This window comes from Myripristis murdjan, chromosome 8, assembly GCF_902150065.1.
Source record: "Myripristis murdjan chromosome 8, fMyrMur1.1, whole genome shotgun sequence".
In the NCBI taxonomy this organism is placed as follows: domain Eukaryota; kingdom Metazoa; phylum Chordata; class Actinopteri; order Holocentriformes; family Holocentridae; genus Myripristis; species Myripristis murdjan.
In genome coordinates, this window is record NC_043987.1 from 4,321,645 (window position 1) to 4,333,708 (window position 12,064).

Genomic DNA, 12,064 nt, shown 5'->3' on the forward strand with positions numbered 1-12,064 from the left:
GACTACTAGAACCACAACCACTACTACACTGCCTTCCATACTATCGATTAAATTCAATTCTTCTATCTATCTACTAAATTCTTCTATCTATCTATTAAACTCAATGAGCTGTATTGGAATGAAAGTTGAGGAACAGCCTCTGCTTTACAGAGACGTGTTTGGGCGTTGGACCTTGTGATCTTGAGATAGCTGGTGCAAAAATCCCCAAAAACTATATTTTGACATTTATGAAAGATTCTTAAAGCCCTCAAATATCACCTTATTTATTTTTAAGTAAACTACCTTCATTTTTCCTGTGTGTTAGAACCTAATGATTGCTTTCAGTGATATTTTAGTGAATTTGAAATGTTTTAAGCCTGAGATCCAAGGCCTTTTTATGATGTCCACTGTAACGAATGGGCTGTAAAAAATGCCTTATGCAGTTCAGCGCTCATTCCCATTGGTTTTGATGGAGGACTTCAGGGAGGATTGTGAGTGATCGCACTGCACATGTGTACAAGTACACACAAACACACTCACCTTCACCCAGGAAGCACACACATGTCTATGCAATATCAACACGTGTGCAAGAAGACTCAGGGGCTCCACTGGGACTGAATCGCGGCAGCAGGTCATCGTCAGAGCGTCCAGACAGAAACTACACTCGATGAACCGCTAACAGGCAAAGCCCGAGCAGCCTGGAACGGAGCTTAGGAACGGAGCTTTTTTTTTTCTTATATTTTCATACATTTCCTTATTCTTATATTATACTTAATTTTTTCCCCCCAGGTACAAAAAAATTCATAATAATATCTAGACACTTTTTCCCCCCTCGGTTCCCAGGAGGATATATGTTTGTTTACTCACAGTTTGATCCCTGACCTTACAAAGCTTGTTGTTTGGTCCTGTCCATTTATTGTCACTTTCATGCTTAAAGAGAACAAAACTCAGTGTTTTTAGTCACACTGCATGCAAAACAAAAGCTAATAAAAGCTAAATAAAAGCTGGGCTTAAAATTATAGTTAATGAGTGAAATCAATTTGACCCCTGTAGTCTCATCCACATTTCACCTCCTGACATTCCTGCATTCTCACTCTATTCTCCTCACACACACTTTGACACACACACACACACACACACACACACACACACACAGACTTTGCTGAACTCTTGGAGCCTTGAGGGAAAAGGCTCAATCACTCTTAGAAATGATGAAGCGTAGGATATTACAGTAACTGCAGTATGTAGATTTGATACAAATGTTATGCGGGCTGTGTAGGCGCTGTAATATTTTGGTGAATATTGTGGAGTGATCGCACATCATCACCACTCGTGGTTTTTCTGCAGCTGTGTGTCTGCACAGGCGCACACGCATTCACTCATGCATGTAAGTGTTTGTACACAGAAAAGCACATGTACGCCCACACGTGCATGCATGAACACACATTTCCCGACGCACACGGGCAGAATCCTTCGCTCTAAGCTCATCTGGCCCCCCCGTATTGATTAGCTGCTGTTTAAAAATATGAGTGGAGGAGGAACGAAGACAGGCCATCACATTCATCGCTGGCCGTTAATCGATATTAGACATTAAAACCACAGAGGTCGGGGAGGAAGAGAGAGAGAGAAATGAAGCAAAATGTTTAGGAGAAAAAAAATCCAGTTTTTCCAGATGTCTGGTAAAATCTGCCTGTCTGATCTGCCTGCAATATTATTTAAGATTTCCCTTTATTAACTTTTACATGTGTGTGTGAGTTGTCGCTCTTGTGCTCTTATGCAAAGAGGAATCGTCTCAGTGAGGAATCCTCTAACAATTTGGCACTATGCCTATTCTCTTCCTCTCTCTCACTCGCTCTCTCTCTCTCTCTTGAGAGTATGAAACTGGACACACACACACACACACACACACACACACACACACATACACACACAAATAATACATGACTAACAGACTGATTAAGAGTAAGCCATGTTCTTCTTTTTGCTGCTGCTGACTGCATGAAACTTGCTCAAGACAGACAGACACACACACACACACACACACACACACACACACCCACAGTCTGTCAGTGATTCCTGTGTGTCTGCTGCAGGTTTTGCTTTGAATTGTAACAAAGTATTTGCAGCCAAAGGGCCAAAAGAGTGAGTAGAGTTGAGTTACTTTTTGTTTTTTTTTTTTTGTTTTTGTTAATAGGACCAACACGACAAAAGTTCCTGTTCAAGCACTTTGAATCACCTTGTGTTGAATTGTGCTCTACAAATAAATTTGCCTTGCCTTGCCTTGCCTTACAGTAACATCGCAGGAGCTGCATCCCTTTATCTGCATCGTGCTTACAGTATCAAGGCGAAGCATGTATAGACCTGCAGATCAGCCACAGGAAAGTGTGTCAGGGTCACGGTTTGCATCACTTAGCGATGAATAATACACAGTTTTATGAAGGGGCAGGAAGTTGACTTGGTATAAAGGGAGCGACAGAGTCCAGGCGTGGTGGTGGGCGGGTTAAACACACAGACTTTCATATTAGCTTGCCACCTAATGTTGCTAATTGAAGTTTCCTAACCTTGACCTAACCCTAACCCTTTACCTAACCCCAACCCTGTACTTAACCTAACCATGACCCTGACCTCACCTTAACCAAGTATTTTACCTAACATTAGCTAATGAGCTTAGGAGCTAATGTTCACATAACTAATGAGCTAACGATTAGCTCACGAGCTAACTGAAATAGCACTCTGTGTTGCTAACAGTGGATGTGTTTCCAAATCTAACTTCTGGTTTGGATAATGAGTCTTAAGAAGAAAATCAAAGCAAACGTTGAGTGAGGAGCTACAAGACACACGGTACGGGTCCTCCACTTTTTCACAGCTGGCTAGGAGGTAACATTGTAGCAGATGTAACGCAGCATATCATCTGTAAACAGTGGGCTCCTCACATTGTTTTATGTTGCTAAACAAGTTATAGTTTGGGGAACTATACTTTTTGGCGGAGCAATACAAATGGTATTCACAACTTTCAGTGAATAACGAAATTTTCAGAAAATCAGCGAAACAAAATGTGAATTTATGCATGTTTCTATCCACTTCTGTTATGTGAATATTTGGAGTTGGTTCATCGAGGTTAGCAATAGGTGGCGCTAATTCTCCAGCCGGGTGACACTATACCACTGCGGAAGAAGAGGGCGCAGCGTGACGACGCGTTACAGGCGCCTCAGTCAAAAATCAAAACTTTGTTGTTTGCTATCCAGTGTAGCATTAATATTATTTTCTTTAATGAGTTCAAGAAAAGTTCAAGTCTCTTCTTCGGTCCAAACACACCGGCTGTTGTTGTCGTCTGCCGCCATTTTTCCTCTGTGCAGTGGAGGGGAAGTCACGTGATTATGAACGTCACCGTTTATTCACTGAACCTATTTCTATAGCAACTTATTTGCATTTTCCTTTTTCCACTTCCCGCAAGCATAAAAACTTTTTGTGCGATATTTGGAGATTTTTTTTTTTTTTTTTTTTTTTTTGAATTTTCAGTGTTTCCATTCAGGTTTTTAATGCACAAATTAAACATGTGAATAAAAACAGGTGGATGGAAACCCACCTACAGTTCAACATTTGCTTTTTACTGAAAAAAGACTCAGCATTGTAATTAGTAATTGTAATTTAATCGCAACATTTTTCTCAGTAACTATAAGAGATTCTAACTATATTTATTCTAATTTAATTCTGTAGGGCCCTTACGTGCATATTCTGGATCCATGGAAAAATGTGAGAGCTGTCTCTTCAAAGAGAATTTTCAGGGGACAGTCAGAGAGTAATGAGCTGAAGTGATCATTTCGAAACTGAAACAGAGCGTACAGAAATAAGCAAATGAAAGGCAATACAGAGCAGAAGATCAGAGCAACCACAGTGAGTAGCAGCAGCACACAGCACTGAGTGTGAATTCAGGGGTGTGAAATGTATTTTGGTTGGAAGAGATGGGGGATAAAAGAGTGTGAAGGAGGAAGAGAGAGGGAGGGGAGTGGAGAGGTTATGTACGGGTCAGGGAGTTTCTCACTCGCTCTACGACTTCCACACAGAGGACATAATCTGTGATGAGGCTGAGGCGCCCTGCAGATACAAAGACGTGACGTTTGAAGCTGCAAAGACAGAGCGGGGTGAAAAATGAGCTTTTCCTCCCTCGAGTCGAGGCAAGGCGAACAGGCAAAACATATTTCCTTCATCTCAGAGAGGAAAGCAGCGAACTTATGGTGAATATTAAGACAAATACATGCTGAGTCTTTTCTGTTGTGCTGCACAGTCAGTTGGATAAAACGCCATAATTCTGAAAAACATGCAAATCAGTACAAACTAAGAGGGAATTTTCCTGTTTCTTATGCATAATTTTATACTTTACAGTAGAAGAAAGCTGTTTTTTTAGATAAATAGATAAACAAACAAACAAAAAAGAATGTATATGGTGAAAATACAATATTTGTTACATAAAGTACCTCACACAAATAGAAATGACAGGAGATATTTTATCTCTTTAAAACCCAGGAGCCCATGGGCATGCTTTTGTTTCACCATCTGAACAAAATTTACTTTATTTAGTTTTATTTATTTGCAATATATTTTTGCAATTTGTTGTATTTTGTGGTAATTTATGATAGATGTAAAAATAGGTATTTGTTTATTATTTTTCTGATAATTTGCATGTAACCTTTTACTAGTTTCTTACTAAGTTTATAGGGTAATTTCTTGCTAATTTGCCCATTGGCTTTTCTCTTGTTCAGATTTGAGTAAAAGGGCATTTATTTATTTATTTATTTATTTGTTTCTTATTTTATTTTTGGTAGACAGCAAGGTTAGTGACCTTGTCTACATGATAAATTGAAAAAGAAAATGTGTTTTCCAGCAGAGTCATGTTGCCCTTTGTGTATTTGCCACAGCTGGTCTAAAAATGCAGGAATTAATTATTTACACTTTGATTAGGATGTAATTTTAATAAAACTTGAACACTAATAGAGACCAAATGCTGGAATATCTCAAAACTGAGCAGTCAAGCCAAAAGCACCATGATGGGCTGTAATTTTAGGTGCAAACTTCATTTTAATTTATGTATGAGCTCCCATGAGAGAGCGAAGGAGAGGAGAAACGGGGGTAAAAGAGAGGGCAGCCAGCAGGAAAGTTTAGGAAGTGAAAAGAAGAGGAAAAATGAAAAGGATGGAGGAGAGGAGAAGTTCAAACGAAAAAGATGCGAGCTGAAGAGAAAAGTTGAGAGGAAAGGCAGAGGGGACGGGAAGAGCAGAGCGGGAGATCAAAGGCGGCATCCTGGTGATGGAGACGTTGATAGTAACTGTCTCTCCTCCATTATTAATCAGCCAGCTGTGCCGTAACTAGGTTAAACTTTTCACAGAGTGAGATGGAGACAGACAGACAGGCAAACAGACACATAGCAAAACAGAATCGATGAGAGAAAGCGAATGAGGAATAATCAGTCACGGATTTGCGATTGTGATTCAGAGATGGAGGGACAGACAGACAGAAATAGCGACACAGATGTAGAGATAAACACACAGAACCTGATGAAAGCAGAAGAGAGCAGAGGAGAAAACTGTGCAAGACACGGCAAAAACAAACATGATTAGACTTAGCCTCTTAAACTCTCCAGCATCCTCAGCTGTCTTACTGTCAGAGGATGTAGCGGGGTCAGTTTTAAAGCTAGAGTGAACACACTGGTATCATATGAAGTGAAAGACCTAAGAAATCCACTGGTACCAAGCAGGTCATCTAGGTCATCTGCAAGGGGGATAACTAATGCTGCAAACCCCTTTAGCAATGGCATGGCCATTGTTAAAAGATTTTCAGTGAGCTAATCCCATGCAGTTTGAGGCAAAAACCATGTAGTTTATGCATGCAGTGACTTATTTTCACCTATTCTAAAATGTTGCATTTCTACGTACTGGGGTCTAAACAGTCTTGGAGTTGCATCAATTGGCTTTGACCGGAAAGCTGAGACTCTTGTGGATTCAATGAGCCACATTTGATTCATGTGTGATGATGTTAGCCCCCATAGCAGCCATTTCACTGCAGTCAGACCATTTTTGGAAACTTGGCATGACTGCATAAAATGACCTATAGCGGGTCCACTTTGACAAAATGGCCACAGGCCTGCGTCTGGTGAAGATGCATGTGTTTTTTACGCCCTCAATTGATGTGTTTCCTGGAATATTCCTATCAAATTATTGCATTTGCTGTATTTTTACTGTGCAATACTCATTTGAAACATCAATCACATCAGCAGTACAGTACTTCATAATGAAAGTAAGTACACTACATTTCAATACATTTTCAACAATATTTATTGAGACCACATTTAACCCTTTATCGGGCAAGTGACTATTTCTGGTAATTTCAAAAATTTTACATATCACGCCCATCCCCTGTCTCAGTTAGTTCAATAATCATTTGGTCTTCACCCAGCCAATCAGCAAAGATCGCTCTACATCCCAGGTCACATGATTGTGGCATTTGACCAATCTCATTCGCCTTGATTTTCTATAGGAAAATGAAATTTTTTAAAAAATTTTATAAAAGTAATAAAGTCATGTCATGTTCACTATTAACAGTCTAGGGTTGTTTTTTTGAATTTCAAAGTATTTCAGTGAGTGCCCTATAGAGGGTTAAGATGGATTTCATATTCAAAAGGAATTATAAATAAAAGGTAGGCTACAAACAAATGTATGAAAAGGTCTGCATTTAGAAAATCATGCAGTAGCAGTCAACAATCTACTTCGGAAATGCTCGGTAAGCTTCGTGACCATGTGTGTCGAGTCAGAAGTCTGATTTGATTGGCTAGCGTCGTGCCAGAGGTCTGATTTGATTGGTTAGTGTCGTGCCATATAGTAAACAAGTGACGTAATGCACTACCCGAAGCAGCACATTCAGTTTCCTGCACCGCGTGAGAGCAAGAGAGAAAAAAACTCATTGGTTTTAGCTCTAGGGCTTGAGTCCGGACTGGACTCTTTCTGGGTCCAGATGTGGACCGCGGTCCGCCAGTTGAAGACCCATGACCTATAGTGACCTCTAGGACAATAACAGCCTCATGAAACTTTACAGACACAAACTAGAGAGTGAGTCCGTTCAGAGGAGGTCTGGTTTTCCAGGCAGATTGACAATAAATGGGAATGCTTACCATCCAAATCACAGAAAAATGCAGTTCTTACAGAATTCTCCAAATGTTTGATACCAAATCACAGCATACATTTTTATGCTGTTCTTCAAGGTCTTGGTGTCTCAATGTTTTTTTTTTTTTTTTTGGAGGGATTTTGACCACTTTTATTAATTTTCAATGGCCAATTTTGCACCAAATCTGTGTAACAAATCAGCTTAAACATTGCTGCAACAGCTTATGACACTTGCATGGGAAGTGCCATCATATCCTTGGATCATAATGCTCTAACCCTTACACACTCCAGATAAATAAATGAATAGGCAACTGAATAAAACAACAATGTTTATTACAGATTTATGACTATAATAATAACTTGACACACGGTGCTGCGCTGCATCTCGAATCAATCTTCAGGTTCCCAGCTTTCGGATGATGACTACTACTGATATGTGACATCTGCTGTTGCCCTTTTATTTCCCCTTCAAGATCCCCTGTCTCCCCCCACCCCACACCCCCAACCCGCAAAATGGGACTAAAAATGGGGCTGGAGTGGTAGAGGCTAGATTGTGATTTAATGTGCCTGAGGGCAAATGTACATATGAGCCATACGGTTGATATCATACATAATCGAGAGCAGAGAAGTGAGCATGTGATGTTGAGGAGAGGCAGAACACTCAGCTTGCATTTACACATCGCATGCAAAGGTCAAAGGGGGAATACACAGGCAACATGGCTGTGCACACACGCCATGTTTCATTTCACTGTGCATGACAGTGTTTTGTCCCGTTTGCCAAGTGCTATATCTGCATCCCGCCTAAAAGCAATAGCCAGCGAGCTAAACCCTGCTGGGTGCTGCCTTTTAGGGTCTGACGGTAAAATCCGTATCGAGGATATTGTGTCACGGAGCGCAGGAGCACAAACACAGCTGCCATGTTTGCTTACCTCTTTGAAGCGAAGGCATCATCCGAGATTTGAGTCGGGGTTTGTTTTTGTTTGGGGCTTTTTTAGGGTTACACAATGGGCTTTGATTTTTTTTTTTTTTTTTTTCATTTTTGACACAGAAATTAATGTCATTCATGACATTAATTTGCTTCTATTTGTGTCTTTATATTGACTTTCTATATTACTGCACCACACCTTGTGTTTGGTGTAAACACACACACACACAGAGATGCTCCTGTGGGTTCTATGTGCAACTGTGTATGTAGGAAAATGTAGGGAACGCTCCTGTTGGTCGTATTAGAGGGTCGGAACAAACAAGCTATGTGGTCATATGGGTTTGAGGACTTGGAGGGACATAGGGCTTTTGTACCAGTTAAAGGATGTTTGAAGTGTTTACAGTTGGTAGTGTTGTTGCACCAGGCACAGTGGCCGCATCTGAAATGACCCCTCAATGTCAGGAAGCGAGAGCGGTCTGGTTTCTGGAAGATTGAACCAAAGCGTTACCCAGAGAAGCGGTCTGCCTATAGGAGAACACAGGAGACTGTTCAGTGAGCTCGTGGAGCCTATAGTTCAGCATGCAGGATAGGCCAGTGTTTTCTGATAGTGTTTTTGATATGAACAGAAAGGCGGTCAGGCTTAGTGACAAAACAAATGCTTATCATTTATTTTCTTGACCTCCTCAGAATGAAGAGAAAATCTTGTGGTGTATTCAGCATGGTTATGAGCACCATCTGCTACATCAGTGGAGTCACACCTTTCATAGAAGCAGCGACATCTCACTGGCCTTGACTTCAAATTCATCATAATCCGAACAATTACGACATTATCTTAGAAACTGCCCAGTGGGATTTAAATTTGTCTCAGGTGATTGCTATTGGCATGTAGAATGGTGCAGCGATCACATGGTTTACAGCAGATGGTTTTAATGTCACTTTATTCCCCTTTTGAAATTGTGAGGTCAAGAGACTTGACACTCATTGCATCACACTCGGCACAAAATAGGAAGTTGGTGCTGTTATTAATGTAACTTTAAAATCCATTCAGGTCCTCATTGGTACCATCATAATAAAACAAAACAACATCTTTGCAGCATTTCCACAGTTTGATTTTGGGCAGAAACACATTGCGCTGTAAGAAAAGCATATGGAAGTGGTGGCCTGGTTGATGCACCAGTGATACTGATATGCAAGGGCAGAGCTGTCATCTCAAAAGGGTTAGGGTTAGGTTAGTTTATTGTTCTTCTTCTTTCTTCTTTTTTTTTTCTATTTTTGCACTGAGTATCTCTGATGTGTTGTACTGCTGTCTGCCGTCTGGAGATGACAATGTACCGTGTAGATTTCCTAGATGTAACTCTGATTATATCCTGATCGGGCTGTGTTTTACCATCTCTTTTCTGCCTCACACGTCTTTGAGTCAGAGTGCATGCTCCATCGGGCGGGGCGACCTCCACACCTGCCAATACTGATAAAGTCAAGCCCTCAGAAGCTCTTATGCTCCAATGAAGGCTGATAGCTGAAATACGTCAGCATGTGTTGGCTACCAGAATCTTTACATTTATTGCATTCAATACCTGAAAAATGGAAACTTGAGGTATCGTTAATTTTTGGAGTGCTGCCTTTCTCTACTGGTTTAGCCTCCTTTGTGCTTTAGGTTGAGCACCCACTCCTAAAAACACTGAGAAGCTCACATACCTCTCCGACACAAAAGTGTTAGCTCTTTTTACTTTGTTTTTATTTACTGTGGTGAATGTTGAACACTGATTAATTCCCTAGACACATTCATAAACATCCGAGATTTATGTTGAGAATTATTTGCGATCTTGAGTCATCTTGAAAGCAGTGTGGGTAGTTTGGTGACTCAGTGGTGAGCAGCGTCGCCTCACAGCGGAAAGGTTTGAGTCCTGGGCGCAGTCCCAACTGTGAGGAGTCTGACGTGGTCCCGCATGTATTTGTGTGGGTTTCCTCCCACAGGCCAAAAACATGCCACACAGGTGAATTCAGGTCTCCAAATTTTCCCCTAGGTCTGGATGCCTCCTGTTTGCTATTCTAGGTGTGACGTCTACTGGGAGGATATTCTCATTTGAATCTGTTTTAATTTGTGTTTTTATTGAGGACTGCATAAATATAAATTGATGGTTAAAACTTTGGCTGCCCACCTTGCTGGTCCTCTGTCATGCTTAAGTCTGTCACCTGGCAACTTGCAAGTCAAAACATCTAATTAGTCTTATTAGTTTGTAGGCACAAGTCAAAATGTAAAAAAAAAAAAAAAAAAAAAAAAAAAAATGTATTTCAAAAATGTAAAATAAATATATTTCATCATCCTGGGGTCCAGGCTGATGAAACTGAATACTGAATATAAAATTCGTTTTATATTTTAATGAATATTTATTAGCCTAAATAATGATTGTCTTTTGGTTAGGTCTGCCTTGTAATTTAATTATTTTTTTTTTCTATTTATATATTTTTTTTGTCTTTTCATTAATGCATAGTAATCTTGTTTTTTCACATGTCTGAAATAAACAAACTAAAACTAAAAACTAAATTTTTAAGGAACCTTGCATGGATGCTATTTTTTAAAATATATTTTTCAAAAATCTCCCACACCCTCTGGAGTTCCACTACGTACCCCCATTTCAGAAACAGTGCATTAGGCAACTAAAAGCATTTTGGTTAAAGTTTTTGTCACGTTAAATAAGAGGGAAAACTGCATGCAGCACACACTGTTACAAGAACAGTTACATAGAGATGATTCAATAAAAATATTCACAATCTACTGCACGTTGCCTGCACAAATTAGCATCGCTTCACGCTTTTGCATGGACTTTGCATGTAATCGAAAAACATCACATTTGGTCTGAGGTTGTGGCAGGTTGTTACAAGTTTTGCCGACAACAGTTTTATTGGTGGAATTCATGGGAAGGCGTTTAAATCTGGAAATGTTTCTTTAAATTTGAGGTAGTATGATTCTCTTTTTTCCTCATACCAGTGACATGAAGTTTCTGTTTGTGTTTCTGACAGGGCTCAGACACACATCCTCTGCTCTGTGGGTCACCAGCTTTTTAGATGCCTTCCTTTTTCGGTTTCTGTTTTGGTTAGAATTCATTATGCTTTGCATTTTTTTAATGGGCCAGTGTTTGGCTAGCTCAGCATCTCTAGTCAGTATTTTATAACAATCATTTTCATTGTGTTGTGTTAATTCAGTTCTCCAAATATTGGTATAGTTTTTTTTTTTTTTTTTTTTTTTTTTAATTTTCTTGTTAGTTCAAGATCGGTAGACACTAAACGTGGGTATGTCCTTGGGCCCCACACTTCACCGTCCAGATACTGAACAATTCCCACAACTCCCACAATATTTATTTGTGCAATGTTCTGACCCCTGGGGCCCTTTTCAGGCAGCTCTCGTGTGAAGACGAGGTGTGCTTTTATAGACAGCCAAAGTATGACCTCACGCATCATGAATAAGTCACACGACACTAGAAATATCCCCACATGACGCTCTATTTTGAGTGTGATGAGCTGAGTGTTTTTAACCTGATTCTAGCTGATGATGTTTGTTCCTCCCACTGTCTGTATGAGCGTCTGAGAGTGTTCTACATTCATCTTGTGTTCTAGTTTAAGATGCTTTACAGACACAAGGGCAACAGCGCTATTTTGTCATTACACTGCCCCTATGATCAACAACATTTTACCCTGAGCTTTCAATTGTAGTTGATAAAATATTAAAAAAAAAAAAAAATACACAGTGACAAAATAGAAAGATTACAGCGACGCAGAGATGAAGAAAACAAAGAACTTCATAAGATATTTAATTATACACAAACCAAAAAGCAACAACAAGAAATCAGTAGGGCAAGCTCAGCTGCAGTTGCGCTGCACTTTATAATCTCAGCTCATTGGAAAATGAAAAGCAGATGATGGCGGAAAGCAAACAAAACCAGGGTATGCATTAAGGTAACCCTAACGCAGGAAATGACATCGCGGAGGAAGTGAGTGGGGTAATGGG